The 21990-nt window shown below is 41.3% G+C and overlaps 1 long non-coding RNA gene across 1 annotated transcript in view; it reads right to left on the reverse strand.

Annotated features, from left to right (window-relative positions):
* Positions 1-1497: 1497 nt before the first annotated feature.
* The window catches only part of LOC108411064, a 53534-nt gene continuing 33041 nt past the window's right edge, over positions 1498-21990 (reverse strand). The window contains exons 2-3 of the long non-coding RNA XR_001856540.1: positions 18596-18750; positions 1498-1725 (exon numbers count right to left, since the gene is read on the reverse strand). This is a non-coding gene — a long non-coding RNA (uncharacterized LOC108411064). The remainder of the gene's footprint in view (positions 1726-18595; positions 18751-21990) is intronic.

A 21990-nucleotide genomic window follows, 5' to 3' on the forward strand; every position in this document is an offset into this window, starting at 1 on the left:
TTGAATAAAAAACTCAAATACTTCTAATGTCATTATGGAAAAACAAAGAGATTTAGCCAAGAGGCGGAGCCTTATTTTAGCCACGCCCCAAACAAGTGAGGCTGCATCCCTGCCCCTCATGGCCACATGGTGAGCAGTTAGATCCCAGTCTGTAAATGTGTCCCAAAGTCTGAAAGTCAGTGAGGAACATTAAGAATCATCATATTTTCTGGAGTTCATCACTTTTTTAGTGTTTTAATGTAAAATATGATTTTCTGTGTGAACAGCTGTTCAACGCTGTATTCACCAGTCATGAACTGCTGAGTTTCTGAGCTCAATATGAGCCAAAAATGTCACTGAAACAGTCACGACTGAAGCATTTGGTACGGTTTGGGTAGTTATGACTGTTTCAGTAGTGAGAAAATGGAATGGAATAAAAAAATAAACATAATGAAGTTACTTCAAGATTCATGTCCAAGATCAGTAGAAACTCCTGACTGTGTTTTTGACTCTGACTTTAAACCAGTTCAGTAGAATCATCTAAACAGTATACTGAAATGTAGTCTTGCTATGAGAGGTTCTGCTGAGGGAACTAGGAGTGACCATGCATAAAGTTTTCAGGGGACCAAAAACTCCTTCTGGCCACCCTAGAACCAGCATGGACCTGTCAACTTCTTAATCCACTAGTGGGCGCTGTAGGCAGCAGGCATCTAGTTGAGGACAGTGCCTGACAAACAGCAATGGACAGGCAGGAGGAGAGAACCGGTTTAAGTTCTGCAAGCTGTGTAAAGCCACACTGAAATACAGGCTCACAAGCCCGATCGGATCAGGTTCGAAAACCTTTTGACAGTCATAGAACTTTAAGTCTGATGAGACCAGAACATCCCTGCATTAACCAAACTCACACTGCACTGTTTTCAGTCCTTACATTACCATCGCACTTAACATTAACAGACGTTCTCAGCGTCCACTTGTGAGCGGATCGCTCCAGACGGATGCTAATTTCAGGGATGGACAGGACCTGAGTCAGCAAGAAATCAGCTCTGAGACAAGTGAGGCCAGACTTGGGATCAATACTTGGTGGCTTTTTAAAGCAACAACAGCACAAAGTTCTTGCTCACAGTGACAGGCAGACAGGCCTGATTGAATTTTAAAAGACCATTTATCGGAATCTGTCAGACGTATGAGTCAGACGTTAGAAGAAAAGGAAGTCTGAGCGAAGTCGGCTGTGGATCTGAGTCATGCAAGTGTTTCAGGGACTCCACTGGGACTCTGGTCCTCATCCCGAGCTCAGATGGTGGACAATAGACCTTACAGGAATAGTTGTGGTGAAGAAAATCTAAAACACAGTGCGAACATCTGAACCAATTAGATTGTGATTGGTTCACCATAAAAAGCAACAGACAGAAACAATATGTTTTGCCAAAAGACCTTTTATTTATTTACTTAAGTTGACAAATGGTGTGCCACAAAGGTCCAGAGCTGTTGTCCAGCCAGAGCCCCAGACTGTTGGGGCTACGACTGCTACTTCTGACAATGCATCGAAGATATTGGCACCCCTGGTTTCACCCATGGAGGTGTTAAAGGCCTGTAGATGGTCAGTAGCAATAGCAGCCCTTCATTTAAATGGGATTCCCACGTTGTAACTCTAGTATTTGACTGCATCATTAAGACCCTGTCTCCACGTTGGTGGTTGAGCTGAGGTCTGATGGAGCTCATCTCATCACCGTTACTGCAGATACAGCCCTGCAGGTGGATGGAGACCAAAAGCCAAATAGTAAAATTGATCAGAATGAATCAGAAAAACATGATCAGATATGAGGACGCTTTAGATGCAGTCTCTCGGAAGCATTACGAGGAGATTCGTTGGACATTCTTTACATACTGTTTACCTAAAAATCCCCGTGTAATTGTTTTTCAATCATGGCCAGATTATGCAGCTGTCTTATCTTTGCCTCAGATTAACTGACCCACAGTGGACAAATCTCATCTCCGCATCCATGAAGTGAAGCATCACATATACACTAGTGAGCACACACACTAGGGGGCAGTGAGCACACTTGACCAGAGCGATGGGCAGCCCTATCCGCGTCGCCTGGGGAGCAGTTGGGGGTTAGGTGTCTTGCTCAAGGACACCTCGGTCATGTACTGTCAGCTCTGGGGATCGAACCGGCGACCTTCCGGTCACAAGGCCAAACCTCCAGCCCATGACTGCCCCCAAGAGGATCAGAGGAGGATGGGTTTCCCTTTTGAGTCTTAGTTCCTCTCAGGGTTTCCTCCTCTTGCTCATAGGGAGTTCCCACTTTATATTAAGTGTCTCTAATAACTGTGTAGTAACAACAGTGTCACTACTAATGATTTCGTCACAGTAACAGACGGATTACATAAGTGCACCTCATGTAATTACACAAGTGTATCTGACATAGTTGTAACAGCCTATTATCTCTCAAGTAATTACACGAGGGTAGTTACCTAAATGTGATCGGCGTCGTGGTCAGACTGGAGCAGTTTTTTTCAGAAGTATTTTTTTTTACTACATCATTTTTACACAGGACCTGTACTAAAGACTACACAGGAGCTGCCCACTTACTTTACAGTGTGACTTCAACACTACACTAAACACATTTCCAGTGTAGAAGATAGACGTGTAAGACAAAACTGAAGTAGATACGCCTGCGTAATTACACAGGCTGTACTGCTGTAATCCGTCTGTAACAGTGACTAAATCATCAGTAGTGAGTGTTAATGCAGTATGTTATTCATGTGTAACTACACAGTTATTAGACACTTAATATAAAGTGGAAGTTTTTTGCCACTGTCATTGGTGACACTAACAGGGACTCAGACCCATATTTTCAGTAAAGCTGCTTCGTGACAACATAAACTTTGCCTTGACTTGATATGTCCACATGTATGTCTGTTACGTCCCAACCATAGGCTCAGGTCTAGGTGGAGGGAGGGACAGTGACTGAAGGATGGAGGAGCACAGTAAAGCGGTACAGAGACCAGAATGAAGCAGCTAGAGCCTTAACAGTTTAATTATAGAGACGAATAAACAAAACACACAGACACGTTAAGTTATAAATAACACCGTACTGTTATTAAAGTTGTCGTACTGGGACTGGCAAGCTGGGCATTCTACCCAGGAGGGGACGGCAGACAGTATCAGAGGAAATAAAGAGGATCTAGTCCAAACCACGAGCTAAAGAGCTCCAGCTACCACCTCATACTAAGCTACTAAAACATACAGGGAGTGGTACCTGGCTCTATTCTAGTGTGCTGAGACAATCGTAGACCTGCTGGTGTGAATGTAGGTAAAGTCTAACCTGCCCTTCCTCCCGGGAGAAAAGTACCAGTTTTAGAGACTTTAAAGCCAAAGGCTGAGAGAGCCAAGACGACAGCAGGCCAGAAACCAGACAAGTGAGCCAAGAGTTGAGACACAGGTCACATGAGGCTCAGGGCTGATGACAAACTCTGCCACACTGCTTTCAAAGTTCAAGCTCCACCTCCTCAGGCTCAACTGGCCCGGTGACCGGAAGGTCGCCGGTTCAATCCCCAGGGCCGACAGCACATGACTGAGGTGTCCTTGAGCAAGACGCCTAACCCCCAACTGCTCTCCGTTCCGGGCAAGTGTGCTCACTGCCCCCTAGTGTGTGTGTGTCTATTCACTAGTGTGTATGTGGTGTTTCTCTTCACGGATGGGTTAAATGTGGAGGTGGAACTTCCCCGTCTGTGGGACTAATAAAGTATAACTTAACACTTAACAAATCTGTAGGCTGATTGGCCAAATGGCGATTGACACCCCGGGTGATCGGCACCCCGGGTGATTGGCACCCCGGGCAACCTATGAGCAAAAGAGACAGTCAAGACAGCAACAGAGCAGGGAGAAAAAACAAACACACACATGCACAGGCACTAACACGTCTTAACACATAACAATGTCAAAAAAAGGAAGATTTCACAGGGTGAGCTTACTTCAGGTTCAGGCGCCTCCAAGCAATTCACACCAGGAGCATTACAGTTCTCCATGCAGCCACGGTGATAATGATTTGAGAAGCGCTGAACGATCGTAGCTCATTCCGGAAAGTGATTACACCGTAAAGAAAATGCTCTACAGCTTTAATACAGCACCAAAACAACGGTGCCTCTCCGGAGCTGCTGAGTTCACCGTGAGAGTGAGGCAGCCGTAGGACCTCTCACCCATGAAAAGACAGAAATGCGTGTGAATGAGGGAAGCAGAAGATTTTCCTTTCACACAGTGCGTGCGGGATATGAGCGGAATGTGTCGGCATTAGTCACAGAGGACATTAGAGCCAGTCTGCCTCTGTAATAATCATTAGTCTCCTATTGGGCCCCTGCATTGGGGATCTCAGATCACAAAGATGTGCTCCAATGTCCGGCATCGCGCTATTCTAGTCTCCATACAGCAGTCCAAGTATGATGATGATCATCATATGACGTCCAGGGATATTATATATTATTATAATATCACTATCAGGCTAGGTCTTCAGTGAGACAATGACTATCAAACTGATCACATGTTAGACTAGAAGTCTTAGCCAGAATAATAATAAGACATTACTGTGCATATAAATATAGTTACTGCTGTGCTGAGAATGAAACTTGATCCAAAAAAACTGTGGTTAATCCAGGTTTTAAATACTCAGATTGTGGTTAATCCAGGTTTAGGTACTCAGACTGCAGTTGATCCAGGTTTATATATTCAGGCTGTGATTAATCCAGGTTTATATATTCAGACTGTGATTAATCCAGGTTTGTATATTCAGACTGTGAATAATCCAGGTTTATATATTCAGACTGTGATTAATCCAGGTTTGTATATTCAGACTGTGATTAATCCAGGTTTATATATTCAGACTGTGAATAATCCAGGTTTATATATTCAGACTGTGATTAATCCAGGTTTATATATTCAGACTGTGATTAATCCAGGTTTGTATATTCAGACTGTGATTAATCCAGGTTTATATATTCAGACTGTGAATAATCCAGGTTTATATATTCAGACTGTGAATAATCCAGGTTTATATATTCAGACTGTGATTAATCCAGGTTTGTATATTCAGACTGTGATTAATCCAGGTTTGTATATTCAGACTGTGAATAATCCAGGTTTATATATTCAGACTGTGATTAATCCAGGTTTATATATTCAGACTGTGATTAATCCAGGTTTGTATATTCAGACTGTGATTAATCCAGGTTTGTATATTCAGACTGTGAATAATCCAGGTTTATATATTCAGACTGTGATTAATCCAGGTTTATATATTCAGACTGTGATTAATCCAGGTTTGTATATTCAGACTGTGAATAATCCAGGTTTGTATATTCAGACTGTGATTAATCCAGGTTTGTATATTTAGACTGTGATTAATCCAGGTTTGTATATTCAGACTGTGAATAATCCAGGTTTGTATATTCAGACTGTGATTAATCCAGGTTTGTATATTCAGACTGTGAATAATCCAGGTTTGTATATTCAGACTGTGATTAATCCAGGTTTGTATATTTAGACTGAGTGTGAGAGAGTGAAAGATGCTGCCACTGTACAGAAAACTGTAATTAAGTGAACCTTGTTATTTATGAATCTTTGATTACACTTAAAATTCACTAAAACAAAACTACAGTCTTTCCCTTTCAGTGCCCTGCTGACAAATCTGGGCAAATCCAAATCCTTTCCATTGTGTCGAGCTTCTTTACACTTTAAAAAGGTTCTTCACACTCACGTATTCCATTTCCATTCAGCGACTCATGCACTGATGGGTTCTTTAGGTAACCAGCGGCAGTTCTCTCTTAGTGCTGCTCTAAAGAATCTTTTATTTTTAAGAGAGCACATAAACACCGGCTCTCCCCGAGGCATTCGAATGGCGTGCCGGGAGTCTGTCACTTCCCTGGAAACAACAGCAGAGAAAAATATGACTTTTTTACTGTCCTAAGAGAAAAACATGAAACTTTTAAACCAGCGCTCTGTTTACTCCAATTAACAGAGGACAAGGTTTCACAGACATTTCTCCTGCACGCCACTGAACTCCCGCATAATTTCATATCAAATAAATGAAAAGTAGTTTCAACCCGGAGTTCGTGGGAGCACAAATTAACAGAGCTGGTGCGAGATGGCAGAGATTTTCATCATGTTTCGCTCTGAAATCCAATTTACAGTCTTTTAATTGAAGTCTTTTGCAAAATACACATCTAACTTGGCAGAAATGAGCAAATTAATTTGTCTCTACACTTTTGAATAACTGATCTGGAAAATGTAATATAACTGCGTCTGCTCTTTCCCAGCAACAGTGCCGCGGTTTGTGCTATTCGAAATGAGGAATTGTGGGGTTTGGCTTCATTAGCGCTGCTGTGTGTTTAACCTTCTGTACTGAAAACCTAACACATCTGTTAGAAACTCTTCACAAGGTGCTCAAACTCTGATGTTTTTGTGAGCAGTGCCAATTTCTTTTTGACATTAATCTGTGAAAAGTGGAGAGGACTGAAACATCAGTCAATACTCAGACATAAATGATGCCCATTATAAGCAAGGCAAGGTTATTTATCTGACACATTTTATTCACAAAGGCAGTTCAATGTGCTTCATGTAAATAAAAGCAAACAGGAATATCAAACAGGAAAAATAAAGACAGTAAAGAAGTGGAAAAGTGTTTAACAGGGAATAAAGGAAAGTGATATATTTATGCATGCACAATAAATGGACAAAAATATTGGGACACCCACAATTACGCTTTAATGACACTCCATTCTAAATCCATGAGCATTAATAAGCGGTGGTGGACAGTAACTGAGTAACTGAGTACCTGAGTACCTGAGTACCTGAGTAAATGTAATTAGTTTCTGTACTTTAGTATTTTTTGGTGTATCTGTACTGAAGTTTCTCCGTTCTGGGCGTCTTTTTCCTTTCACTCCACTACATTTCAGAGTCTAATATCCGACTTTTTCCTCCTACATTTTGAGAAATCTGTCGTTCCTTTTGGTTTCTGTGTGTATAAAAACGTCACATGTCAAAACAAAAGAAGCGCAAAGCCAGAGCACCAATCAGGGCCCAGCGGTCACTTTGTTTAGAGCTGGTTTTGACCTGTTGGTCATACCGACCCAGTGCAGCACGCGGTTCAACGTCAGCGCAGCAGCGTAAAACTTTGGGAGAGTCTGTTCAACATAAATGATGAACTAACCTAACTTTGTGTAAATAGAGCACAATATAGAAATATGTCCACATATGCAGTCGAGACTGACGCGGCTTTTTTCTGAATTTCTACAAACACCATTTCATTTTATAGTAAATGAGTTTGGGCTGGTTTATGTTTATGAACAGACGCCTACAGATCAACATAGTAAAGGAGCTCATCTGTGATCCTGAGTTTAAAGCCAGTTTTTATTCAACTTAAACTTGGAACTAAGTTGTAAATAAATCTGAAACTGAAACTTTGCTTGTGTGTAAAAAGTGATTTCAGAGCCACTCGGTTCTCCCTGATGGAAACTGTTTACCTTCAGTGTTTTGTGCTTCTGATCATTTTAATAGACGTCAGCGTCACTAATTAATGACCTTCTATTAAAAGACTGGTTTACCAAGAGAGACGCTGGAGGACTTTCACCTGAAATGAGTTCATGAAGCCAGTCTGGTTATAAAAATGATAACAGGACATCAGAGCCAGAATTACTCTTTTAGTACTTTTACTTTATACTTAAGTACATTTGAAGGGAAATACTTTAGTACTTTTACTCAAGTGGAGGTCTAAAGGGAGGAACTTCTACTTTACTGGAGGAATATTTTACCCTGGGTGTCTCTACATTAACTCAAGTACAGGGTTGGTTAGTGTAGTGGTTAACACCTTTGCCTTTCACACTATAGACTGGGGTTCAATCCCCCACCAGGGCAAACACCCTACACTACACCAATAAGAGTCCTTGGGCAAGACTCCTAACACTACCTTGGCCTCCCTGTGTAAAATGATCAAATTGTAAGTCGCTCTGGATAAGAGCGTCAGCCAAATGCCATGAATGTAAATGTTTGTGTACTTCATCCACCGCTGTGCAGCTCTAACAGCTTCCACTCTTCTGGGAATCTTTCTACAAGATTTTGGAGTTTGGAGGTCAGACGCTGATGTTGGACGAGAAGGTCTTGCTCACAATCTCCATTCTAGTTCATCCCAAAGGTGCTGGATGGGGTTGAGATGAGGGCTCTGTGAGGGTCAGTCAAGTTCTTCCACACCAAACTCAGCCAGCCAGGCCTTTATGGAGCTGCTTTTGGTCTCTGGGGCTCAGTCCTGCTGGAACACGAAACGTTCTTCCCCAAACTGTTCCCACAAAGCTGGAAGTGTACATCACTGGACCTAAGGGTTCTAGACCAATCCCTTTTAAACAGCCTCATATCATCATCCCACCTCCACCAAACTTTACAGCTGGCACAGTGCAGCCAGGCAGGGAACGTCCTCCTGGCATTCGCCAAACCCAGACTCGTCCATCAGACTGGTAGATATAGAAGCTGGTTGGTCATCCATAGAATACGTTTCCACTTCTTCAGAGTCCAGTGGTGTCGCTTTACTCCACTCCAGCTGGCATTTGGCTTTGTACATTTTGATCTTACGCTTGTGAGCAGTTGCTCAGCCATGGAGACCCATTTCATAAAAACCTCTGATCTTGTGCTGATGTTGCTTCCAGAGGCAGTTTGGAACTCTGTAGTGATGATTCAACAGAGGATAGGGCATGTGCACTTCAGCACATGAGTTTGCAGGGTCTACCACTTTGTGGCTGTAGTTGCTCCTAGATGCTTCCATTTCACTATAATAGCACTTACAGTTGTCTGGGGCAGATCTAGCAGCACAGACATTTCACAAACTCACTTGTGGTAGAGGCAGGATCCTATGACAGAGCCACGTTTAAAGTCACTGAGCTCCTCAGTACGACATCATTCTATATTTATTTTGCTGCCGTCAGAAAAAAAACTCATATCTCCAAAATGGTAACATTACAGCAGAAGGAAAACAAGTCGTTTTGGAGCTTTTCTATCATGAAATATTAGCATGTTGTAAAGGGCAGTTGGATTTTTCAAAAATTCTGTAAAAACAACAGTTATAAAAAAAAGTAGGTTTTAAATAAATACAGGTATAAATATTTATATAATGAGTCATTTATAGTAGTAATAGAATTATTACAATCACAGGAAAAACTGCTACATTTGGAGCTCATCTAAGATCTTCTGGCAGTTCATAACAGCTAAATGCTTCTTCACTGTGCTCAGTCTAGAGTTAGGCTCAGACAGCTGACCCGAGTCCGTGGATTTAAGAGGACGACTTGCTTTATATTCTTTAAACACATCAGAGATGTAATCTGGGCTGAGACTATTCACTGATTCATGGATTTGCAGCACTTTGAACTCTAATCTGTAAGTAACTGGAAGCCAAGATTTCAGAGCTGCAGTAATCTGTCCTGGTTAAAACTCTAGCAGCAGCATTACGAACGAGCTCCGGTCCGGCTAAGAGCCCATTACGGTCGTCTACGCTACAGGAGATAAAAGCATGGATCTTGTTGGGACACCAAACCTTTGATCACGACATGAGGGTTATTTTGTTGAATGCTTCCATATAAAATCTTCAAGTCTGTAAGAACAGCAAGATTTCAGATTTGGTTTTAGAGGCCAGGTCAGTTCCACAGAGAGCGCCGACCTCGCAGTGTGTTTGGCCCACATCCGTTCTAGGAGTGTCAGTATCTCCCATAATGGCATTCCGAACAAGCCTCTTTAAGCATCACTCCCAGGGCTCACTGTGGTCTTCTGGGGACCCTAGTCAGGATTTGTGGTGAGTCTTCCTTCTTGACAGCTAATGATGGCAGCAGCTACCACAAGCTGAATTATAGCGTTCATAAACGGATACTTGTGTCTTGTGGCTGATTGCAGCTGGTGATGTGATGCTCGTTCTAGATCCAGGGCTCTGCCTCGTGATGCAGCATTTCTTAGGTTGGACCTACACCACACAGTGTTTGGCCCAATTTTGAGCCCAGTTTGCCCCTTGTGCCAAATTTTCACCACCTGTAACTGACAATGCAGATGATCTAGTGGTGTGAGAGGAGAACCAGTGAACCTTTAGCCCTCCAATCGAACTCTGGAGTGATAAAAGACCCTCCGGTATTATATAACATTTGATATTTATGATAAAACGTCCACGAGTCCTGCTGCGTGAGGCGGTCAGCGATTTGCCCAATGAGTTATTCAAAAACCAGCCAGTCGGAGAGCTGGAAGAGCGGAGGGATGTGTTTCCACAGGCTGGAACACTACAATCCACCTAACAGTGAATGCGTCCCCAGGAGCTGCAGTGTTGTTGCATATGGTTAATGTGTAACTACACAGTTATTAGACACTGCACAACTTGGAACCCACATACAGGCGATTACTCTGACCTTATTACACATGTGTAATTACATAGCAGTAAATATGTTGTTGCAACTACCAAGAGACACTGAAAACCTGAAGACAAACATGCAATCACATTAGGTTAATTACATTAGCTGCATTACCTGTAATCCATTTGTGAAAGTGAACGCATCCCTAGTAGTTACATTGTTGTTGCATGTGTCGTTAATGTGTAACTACACAGTTATTAGAGGCTGTTGTCATACCAAGCTGGTGTGTATGTTAATGGGCCTATCATTTTCATGCAGCTCTTCTAATCATCTTCTCAGCTTTTCAGCCTTTTGTGTTCATTTAGACGTGACTAATTGGACCTTTCACAGGCTGAATGGTTCCTCTCCGACTCAATCAAACTTAGCTTCTTAGAATATTTCACTGCATTATCCAACAACAGTCCCTCTTAGTGACTTTTAATACTGGATATCAGATTATCTCACAAGATTCTCCATTTCCAATTCAAATGCCTCTATTTCTTTAATCCTGCTTATGTAAATTTCATTCATGCCTCCTTTGCCAATAACTTTGAAGCCCAGAGGAGGAAGGGTTCTCCGTTTGAGGTTCTTTCCTCACAGAGGGCTTTATTTCCACTCTTGCCCGGGGCGCGCTCCTCACTGAAAAGCTGATTTGTGTCTATTTGCCACACAAATAAACCCAATAAGAGAATAAATTCATGTGTGAATTCTCCTGAATTTTCCACACGAAACTCCTTGCTCTGGTCTCATTTGAGGGTCAGCTAAGGTGACGATGAATGCATGATGTCCACCAGGGTGGACAACAGGCATTCGCTATTGATAATAAAGTCCAGCTTATGATTTAATAATAAGGCAAAGAAAGACTTGCCGTCATCTCCCCGATCATCTCAGCGGGTTCATTAGTTTAGAAGAGAACGTTTACATGCCTGTAAGATCCCATCTAAACAGTTCAGTAACCTGCACCACGATTCACGATAATGAATACAGACAATATTCCAATTCAGTCATCCTGGAAGAGATATTTATTTATATTAACCCTGGGGAAGAATTTAAAAAGTGCTTTTCACTTCAGTCACTGCTGTCGGAAGAAAATTTCCATTTTTGTTGTTTTTTCGGATTTTGATGCCTGTTATTCTTTACATTGTGGATACATTTCACAATGAATGGACCAAAAGAAACGGCCCAAAATGACTTGGAAATAATTCTGGTTCCATTGACCTACATTAGAACTAAAGTACCTTTCCTCCTTCCCCTGTAAAGTTTCCGTTTTGGAGACACAAGGTTTTCTTAGAAAATGGAAAATGGTCCTTTTACGAGCCCTAAGCTCTTTTTAGAACCATTTCATGTGACATGGTTCTTGACACTGATTGCCACATTGTACATGGTTCTGGTTCTCCATAACATCAATAAGCGTTCATCTATTATTACAAGCTTTACATCCATTGACACCCTTTTTGGTGCTGTACAGAACCATTTACAACACATTCTCCATCAATCTGAAGAACCATTTCACCATGAGAAGAACCAACCCAGTAGGAAATGGTCCCGTATGGAATTCAGGGCTCAAAATGGAACTATACTCTATACTATAGTACTAAAGAACCCTTGAAGAACCATCGTTTTAAGAGGGCAGAATCACTAACGCACTGGCTTTATTGCTTCAATGTCACCCAGTCCTGCCTCAATACTCCACACGGAACATTCACACAGCGACGTGCAGCTCCACTGTGGAGGGTGGAGGGAATGTTATTGATCAGTTTTGTGCAGTGGCTCTTCACCGCAGGGCGCTGGTGGGGGGGGAGCTGATGTGGTCAGCAGGGGCTGCTGTTTAAGATGCAGGGCAGCGCTAACCTCCCAACTTTAAAGCCAAGCATCTAAGGGTTGGCAGGATGGTTTGAAACATCAAGCAGCTTCTGATTATGAAGTTCAGGCTGTTTTACTGTTCTGTGCACAAGTTTTAGGCGGCTGAGAAAGTAACGATTAAAAAGCGATTTATTTATTTATTTACTGAGAAAAACATTGACGTCCGTCATGCATCCCTCCGGCTCCGACATTCCCAAAGACTTCATTTCCCAGAACTCCTTGGGAGACCGTGTGACAGTGGAACCTGCACAATCCAGCAACCACATGAGTACCAATCTGTCTCACCTGTTATGTTTACCACGTGACTAGATCTAGTTGAGCCTGGGCTTTAGTCTAGTTACTTCGAGATGGATCGCTTCTCCTGGTAGAGCTACTGAGCGTTCTGGTAGATCTGTTTTACCTGCTTGTGTCTCTGATCGTATTTTCGGCTTTGCCTTTTGGCTTCTCCACTTTTTCAGTCTTGGTTGCCAGATCTTGTTTTTGTCAGTTCTTGTTTATAACCATGGTTCAGTCATGATATACGTTACGTAAGCCTGTATAAGTTTTATTTACTTTTTAAAAATGAGGAAACCGGTTTTCTTAAAAGCAGGTTTCCTCATTGACCCAACACAAATATAGTTATTATAACTCAAGTTTTCATTACACATTACTATATACATCAGCCTGTGATGGACTGGTGACCTGTCCAGGGCGTATCCTGCCTTCCGCCCGAAGACTGCTGGGATAGGCTCCAGCGCCCCCCCCCCCCTGCCTTGACTTTTAGTGTGAACGTGGTCACTGGCCAGCACGAACCCTCACCGCTCACGGACGGTGAGTAAAACAAATGGAAAGAAATACCCAATATGCAAATAGATGGAGCCAGGAGCCAATGGGAAAGAACTATGTTTTATCCAATAAGATCATCTTAACAAAACAAAATGCAACTGTATTTTACAGTTTACACAGTTTCATTCAGTGTCACAGATTTGTTCAGCGACTTTAATGAGAAAGAGATGATTAAAACCAACAGAAATGTCGTCATTTTTAATGTGTTCTTTCAAAGCTGCCATGGCAACGGGCTCAACTAAATAGAAAAAAAAATGCTTAAAATTGTTGAGCAATTTGTGGGGTATGCTGAGTTTTATGCACAACAGACTTCATTTATTTGAATAAATAAAAAGAAATGCGGGATGACAGTGTACGATATCAGATTAAAATTAAAAAAGAAAATATGTTTATGCATTTCACTGTGTTTGTTTAACCATTTCCACGACAACAAACCAGATTTTCCATTGTTTTCGTTGGAGCCGTGACGGGAAATTCCGTCACCACAAACGGCGACGGTCCACAGCCACAGCGGTTGATCGTAACGACCGTCAAAAGTTCAGTTTTCCCAAAGTTTGTCATCAACAGCGGAGGTGGAATAAAGCAGACGTGAATTCCAGATGAACCCAATACTGTACATTAACAATTAAAGAGCGCAGAGCGTCTTCCTGACACTTCCCACTGTAAATAAACAGTCTACCCCGCTAAACTCTCTTCGGGTAATCATCTGTTTTTCTCAAGACCTTGGTAACCATGACAACTGTTTGCAGTGGCCACGTAGCGCTAGGAAGTGCAGAATGAAGGTTCTTTCGATGTCAAATCAAGTCAAATTTTAAAATTGGAGCGCTTTACAACGGATGTCGTCACAAAGCAGCTTCACAGAATTCCAGTAAAGACGAAGTTTCAACATGAATGTAAAACCCCCAGGTGACCAAGCCAGGGGGCAACAGTGGCCAGGAGAACCTCCCTCAGAGCTGAGGAAGAAACCTTGGGAGGAACCAAGGCTCACCAGGGGGGACCCGTCCTCCTCTGGTCAGACTACCTACAGAGTTATTATACTACTAATATTAATAGCAGTAGTATTAGTAGTAGGAATAGCTGGGAGTCCACGAGTCACTATCCAGTACCTGGTTTGGCTTATTCAATACTCCATTAAATGAACTCTGTGTGCCGGTGATGGGATTTAGGAAATCTATGAAGTGGCTGGGGGCATCGAGGAATAAACCTGGAACTATACCTTGCTCTTCAAACTAGTGTTACGCTCTACTTCATATATTGGTGCTGTTTAGCCTGTGCCACTGTTTTTAACTCATCACCACTCGTTCTAGCTCATACTCCAGACCTGCTGCAGTCACGACGGTTACAACGTCATCGGGGGTAAATAGCTTCACCAGGTGTGGAGCTTGGCTGCTTTCTTTGTTTGGATCTTGGGGTTCGTCTGTGTTTTGGGTCAGTCAGTCATGGTTATGAAAAGGGTTCCATATAGCACCAAAAAGGGTTCTTCTGTTGTCACGACGTCAAGCTCCAATTTTTAAAAAGATGTGAAAGGGTTTTTTTAGATTTATGGGCAAAAAAAAAAAAAAAAAAAAAAAAAAGATTTATGGGCATGAATGTGCTATAGATGGTTCAACATAGAACCCTTTTATAATGGCATCTATATAGCACCCAAAAGGGTTCTTCTGTTGGTACAAACTCAACATTGGAACAACAGAAGAACCCTTTGTGCTATATAGAACCTTTTTCAAAAATATTCTTTGTAGAACCATCTAAAGTACATTCTCCATCATTCTGAAGAACCATTTCATAATGCAAAGAACTCTTTAGGCATGCAAAGGGTTCTCTGAGTGTTAATGGTTCTATTTAGAACCATTTTCCTTACTTAAAAACCATTAAAGAACAATCTTTTTAATATCCTTTTTTGGTGCTGTATAGAACCGTTTTCAAAAAGGTTTTATATCAAACCATCTACAGTCCATTCTCCATCGATCTGAAGAAGAACAGCTTAGCAATGCAAAGAAGCCTTTAATCATGCAATGGGTTCTTTGAGTGGCCATGGTTCTATATAGAACCATCTTCTCTACTAAAGAACCTTTGAAGAACCACTTTTTTTGGAGTGTAGATGAACATAAGCCTTGTTAAGACTGATGATGTCATTTTAATGATTTACACCAAATTCCTACACATTTATGGTCATATGTGTCTTATAGAAACTGACCGACGGACACTCAGGAGATCACTAAGGACTGACCATCACGCCGGAAACCCTTCATTCTTCATTCAGTCCACATCGGAGACTCGTGTGAAGCGGCGTCAGAGAGTTTCCAGCTGCTGAAGCTGCTGCAGCGGGTTTGGAAAGTAGTGATGAAGATAACGGAGCGTTTAGATATGAAACACATGAGGATCAGGTTCTATGAAGAACCTTTAGAGGAGAGTTTAAGAAGATATTGAGAGAATGAATCAGACCCCAGAAGGTCAAAGCCCTTCACCAAGGTATCCTGCACAGAAAAGGGAGACATTGTGAAACCGTATGGGGAGAATGGGAGAAGCAGGACTGGAGGAACAGATCGAGGATTCAGGATTGGAAGAAGAACCATCAATAACCTTCGACATGTGGATGATACAACACCCACAGCAGAAGATCTGAAGGCCATCATAAGGAAGGCTAAAGAAGAGAGTGTAAAGAAGGGATTTCAGCTCGATATGCTGAACACGGAGGTTATGAGAAGAAGACAGATGCTGAGTTCACCACTAATGGAGAAGATGTGGAGACGGTGGGCAGCTTTTGTTTACGCCGATCAATTATTAACAACAGAGAATCGGCAGAACAAGAATGAAGGAGCTTGAAAAGATTTTCAAATGCAACGATTTGTCTCCGCAAAGATGAGTGTCCAGGCTGTGGTCTCCACTGTGGTTCTTCATGGACATGAAAGCTGAACACACAAACAAGCGAGACAGGGAAAAATAGATGGCTTTGAACTTTGCTGAAGATCTCTGAGAGAATCTTGGATGGAAAAGAAAACAAACCGACAGGTCCTTGATCAAATCAGGCCTCACCTCTCGCTCAGAGCCCAGATCACCAAACTGAAGATCTTATTTTGGACAAATTCTGATAAGAATCTATTCATTAGAAAAGACAATTATGCTGGAAAGAGTTGAAGATAAAGAGGACGACAAGGTACAAGACGGATGGAAACAATCAGAGGAACCATGAACCGGTGATTCAGAAGCCAGGACATTCTGGAGATACACAGAACATATGATCACCAGGAGATGGAAATGACTCAATGGCACTAATTCAATAATAATAATATTAATAATAATAATAATAATAATAATAATAGCAATAATAGGGGAGAGAGGTGTCCAGCTTTTAACCAAGATGATCTGATGGCATGACTGTCTACAGCTGCACTCGTAGCCTCTTCAACTCCAACTTAAATTCCAAACCGCACTCGGTCATGTTCTCCATAACGTTCATATTCCATAAGCTCCATTCAGAAGCTGGGCGTCATGTGAGGCTGTAGCTCTTCTCTCCAGTCTAATAGACGGTGACGTCATTTTAAACCCTTATAATAAAAGAAGCTGAACCCAGTTTGTTTTTCTACTGAAAGTAGAAATTTCATGCAAATTACTGAATAATCAGCCTTACGACTTGGTCACGAAAACTCAGATGAACAAACCAAAAATATACCCTGGAGAGTAAGAGGTTAGATGGTTTCTCAAGGGTTCTTTAGTAAAGAAAATGGTTCTATATAGAACCATGAACGTTCAAACAACCCTCTGCTTTATTAAATGGAAATAAATGGGTCAAAATTTTTAACGGGCCAAAGAAAATTGTCCAGTCAGGCTTGTTGTCTCTGTGGTATCTATGTAGATACAGCCAAGCAAGGTTCTATATAGATCTCTTTTCATAAGGGTTCTATATAGAACCATACTCAGCACATTGTCCATCAATCTGAAGAACATTTCACAATGCACAGAACCATTTAAGCATGTAAAGGGTTCTTTGAGTGTTCAGTCTGTCTCCTGAAGCTTTTCCATTGGTTAGGACTTCAGGAGACGCAATGAACACTCAAAGAACCCTTTGCATGCTTATAGGGTTCTTTGCATGGTGAAATGGTTCTTTAGATTGATGGAGAATCTGTTGTAGGTGGTTGTATATTGAAGCTTTTTGGAAAGGGTTCTAGACAGCACCATAAAGAGTTCTTCTACTGTTACAAGCTTGACATCATAACAATAGGAGAACTATTTGTGGTGCTATATAGAGCTTTTTTCAAAAGGTGCTATAAAGAAACATCTACAGCACGTTCTCCATCAGTCCAAAGAACACGTTCACCATGCAAAGAACCATTTAATCATGCGAAGGGTTCTTTCAGTGTTCATGGTTCTATACAGAACCATTTTATTTCCTAAGAACCCTTGAAGAACCAGCTTTGTTAAGTGTGCCTGCAGGTGTCAGTCAGTTGTTAGAATGGGAAAAACAAGGTCTGTTATTACGCGCATTAATATATTTGTGTGTTTATTACAGAAATCCAGAGAGGCCGTTTGGTAGTTTAGATATTTTCGCACTGTTTCCTTGAGATCATGACTTATTTGACTTGTGATCTCAAGATAAATAAACGTTTTCTCGTGATAATTTAATGTTGTCTTGACAATCTTCCAAAAAAAAATAAAATCTTGAAATCGCAGGACAAATAAAGTTACAATATTGAGAAAACAAGTTCTCTTTTATTTAAATCCCAAAAGAATTATGTTGTGATCTCAAGATAACAGTCCACAAAATCATAACTAGCGCTACTCACTACTGGCCTCTCTGGAGTACCAGAGTTTAGTCTACAAGGCCAAAAAAACGATGGAAATGATGACAAATCTGGGTTATTTCTCTTTTAATTTTGTCAGGTTTTGATATTTTTGTCCCAATCTGACGGCCTCGCTCTGCTGGTCACTCAAAATTATGATATGAATAGAAAATCCTTCTGGAATTTAAATGAATGACTGCGTTCACAAAGCAAACGCTGCTGGTTGAGTTTGGTGATGTTCTGAAATGTATGCATGGCAGAGCAGCCTTGAGATAAAGTAGTTGTTTGCAAAGTATTAGAAAAATACACAATAAATACATTAACGTCACGTCAGCCGTCACGCCATCTCTTATCGTGTAGAACAGCGAGAGAGGAAATAATGAATCTGTGTTTCACTATAACTTGGTTGTTGCTTTTCCATTCGATAAACTGTAAAATATGAACCGAGTCATATGAATAATGAATATGGCATGGTGAATTGATCTTTTGTACAAAATGAGATTTTAAATTGCTTTCATGATTGAATATCTAATCCTGAAGGGACTCGGGCATCTCAAATCTGTCCCAGTGTGTGAGAAGTGATGCAAAAGAGATTGAACCCCCCCCTCGGCACATAAATCAATGCCTTTAAATGAATATTTCTCCAGCCAATCATAGTTTTAATGGGGAGTACAGGGAGGAACACTGTCACTTTTCATTTCCCATTCTACATGTTTGTTTGATAAACTGTGAAACGATTGGCTCACCTGTCTCCTCGGGCCATCAGTCATCCCGCATCCCAACATCAGCCCCACCGGAGAGACCAGTAAAGTGCTGATGAGTTAAAACCCACTGTAGACCTGCGAGGTGTTGGCATCAGTCCGCAGTCGGTGTCTTGCCCATATTAGGAATGCTGTTTTCCCTATGGAGAAAACGATGGGAGCGTTTGAAAATCTCAGTCTGGGCTAAACCAAATGTTCCGAAGTTGATGTGTGTGGTTCTACATACTTTCCTCGGAATTACGAGGTTTGAACGCTTGTCTAGGTCGCTGTATCGGTACCGGCACCTGTTTTTTTATCCATCATTTTATGCATCAAATCATTCAGCGACTCATAATGCAATATTTTAGAATAGGAATCGAACCTTCAAACCATTTTATGATCAGCTATGGTCACGCTTCATTTGGGTGGTCCCCTATCGACGCTCTACAGAGACTTAAATCACCAGCAAACTTTCTGGTGATGTTCAGTTGATTATCAACAACAGAATGGTGAAGGTCAGGAGAAGGGGTGGGTTTTGCCTTGAGGTTGAGGTGAGGGGTAGGTTTAGGCTTAGGTTTAGGCTTAGGAACAGATTTAATAAAATCTTTCATACTGAACTTGAAGCTCAGTTGAAGTTAATGGATATTTAGTTGAATGTTACTTACAGACTGAGCATTTACATCTACAGTGGACCGTCCAAATAAAGTGTTGCCTTAATTATTTACAACTGTAATCATCTCATTTACATTAAAGGCTTTGTTCACATTACCATCAGTGAGTGAATACTTCTGGAAATATTGTGTGTGTGTATAATATATATATATATACATACATACATACATACACACACACACACACACACACACACACACACACACACACACACACACACAGCGCTGTGTGAAAGTTTTAGGCATCTCAGCAAATGTTTAACCAGTTTCCCTCAGCAGTGAGTTTATCACAATATACATCAGAATAAAGTCGTATTCATAATTCAGATAAACAGAAAAACTATAAACAGTAACAAGAATTTCTCGGGTCCATATTTTTCCTGGACACCTTCACAGCCGCCACAGAGACTCGTTAATATCATCAATGACATCATGAGCTCAATTTACTGAGCACTGATTGGTCAAACCAGGAGCTGCTTTTTAAGTACATATAATACTGGACTTCCTCGAGGAGGAGAGGCTTGGAAATGGGTAAACAAAACAGCACATATATCTACACAAATAACACAAATAAATAGATTCCTTCACACAGTACTGTATATGTATCAGTTGCTTGTTAACAAAAATAGCTGATCAGCCAATCACACGGCTGCAGCTCACTGCATTTAGGCATGTAGAGGTGGTCAGGACGACTTGCTGAAGTGCAGACCGAGCATCAGAACGGGGAAGAAAGGGGATTTAAGGGGCTTTGAACGTGGCGTGGTTGTTGGTGCCAGACGGGCTGGTCTGAGTATTTCAGAAACTGCTGATCTGCTGGGATTTTCACGCTCAACCATCTCTAGGGTTTACAGAGAACGGTCCGAAAAAGAGGAAATATCCAGTGAGCGGTCAGTTGTGTGGACGAAAATGCCTTGTTGATGTGAGAGGTCAGAGGAGAACGGGCAGACTGGTTCCAGATGATAGAAAGGCAACAGGAACTCAAATAACCAACCAGAATCTCTGAGGAACGTTTCCAACACCTTGTTGAAAGTCTGACACGAAGAATTAAGACAGTTCTGAAGGAAAAAGGGGGTCCAGCCTTTTACTAGCAAGGGTACCTAATAAAGTGGCAGGTGAGTGTGTATATATATATATATATATATATATGTATACACACACACACACACACACACACACACACATACACATATTGATTAGAATAAACCCCAAATCAGCAAATTCTAGCAAATCTGATCATGAAAACAACACCTCCTCTAAAGTCTGTCACTCGGTGTCTCTAATTCATACAGTTATTCTGAAAATTTGAGAATGTTTCCTCTTTTACTTTGGGAATGAAGTTTCAGCCAAAAATGCTGTGATAGTTAACAAGTAAAGCAGTCCAAGTACAAATGCTGCTACCTGTATCTCGGAATCATAATGTGGTTGCTGTCATGCGTCTAAATAATGAGAAATATTTCATGACATTAAATGAAGGCGCAGTGTTAAATATGTGATGTGTCCTCGTTCCTGTGCCCCAGGATGCTGTGATCCGTTTACGGACAGAACATCCAACCAATGTAAGCGGACCACACGTTAAACACGTTAATCTTTATTGTTGGGAGGCTTCAGTGCTTTTGTGCTGATGTTTGTAATTAATCTGACAACATAAATCTGAACCTACGTCAGGAGCGCTTTAGGCAGAGGATCCTATTCATAGCCTGCAACAGCAACTCACTCTAAAAAATCCATTTCAACGTTTTAAATTTTGTTTGCACGGACAAGAACAGGCACAAAACCAAAAAGCAGCAGTTTCATAGCAACGTTTCATGTAGAAGTCTGTTCATTTGATTAGGTTTATTTTAAACCAGTGCTGAAATAATAAGCAGAGATTATGAAGGCATGTTAGTATGAGCTTTGAAGCTCTGCACTTTCTCGAGAGGTCATGCTTGTGGCTTCACTCGGCTGCAGTACAGCCACAAACCGGACCCATTTTCCCAGAAACTTTTTCAGCCATAATCTCAAAATAATAAATATGAAAAATAAGGTACATAATATTTGATGCATGAATAGGCTTGTTCTAATCAGTTTATTCCTAAAAAGGTTGCAGGCTAAAGAGCAAACAGTAACCACAGCAGCAGCACATATCAATTTATAGCACCACCCTAAACAGCAACTTTTCTCCCAATTTTATTCCCAATTTAGTCGTCTCCAATTCCACTTAGGACTCCCCCAGTCACATGATACCACCAGTGCTAGGAGGGCGAAGGCAAACACAGGCTTCCTCCAAGATATATAAACTGCAGAAAATCAGATGGTGTCAGTAACTGGTTCAGTGTGTTTACACTTAATAATCTGATAACTGCAGAAAATCAGACTGGGTCAGTAACTGGTTCAGTGTGTTTACACTTAATAATCTGATAACTGCAGAAAATCAGATTGTGTCAGTAACTGGTTCAGTGTGTTTACACTTAATAATCTGATAACTGCAGAAAATCAGATTGGGTCAGTAACTGGTTCAGTGTGTTTACACTTAATAATCTGATAACTGCAGAAAATCAGATTGTGTCAGTAACTGGTTCAGTGTGTTTACACTTAATAATCTGATAACTGTAGAAAATCAGACTGTGTCAGTAACTGGTTCAGTGTGTTTACACTTAATAATCTGATAACTGCAGAAAATCAGACTGTGTCAGTAACTGGTTCAGTGTGTTTACACTTAATAATCTGATAACTGCAGAAAATCAGATTGTG

The sequence above is a fragment of the Pygocentrus nattereri genome, chromosome 1 (assembly GCF_015220715.1).
Source record: "Pygocentrus nattereri isolate fPygNat1 chromosome 1, fPygNat1.pri, whole genome shotgun sequence".
Classification (NCBI taxonomy): Eukaryota; Metazoa; Chordata; class Actinopteri; order Characiformes; family Serrasalmidae; genus Pygocentrus; species Pygocentrus nattereri.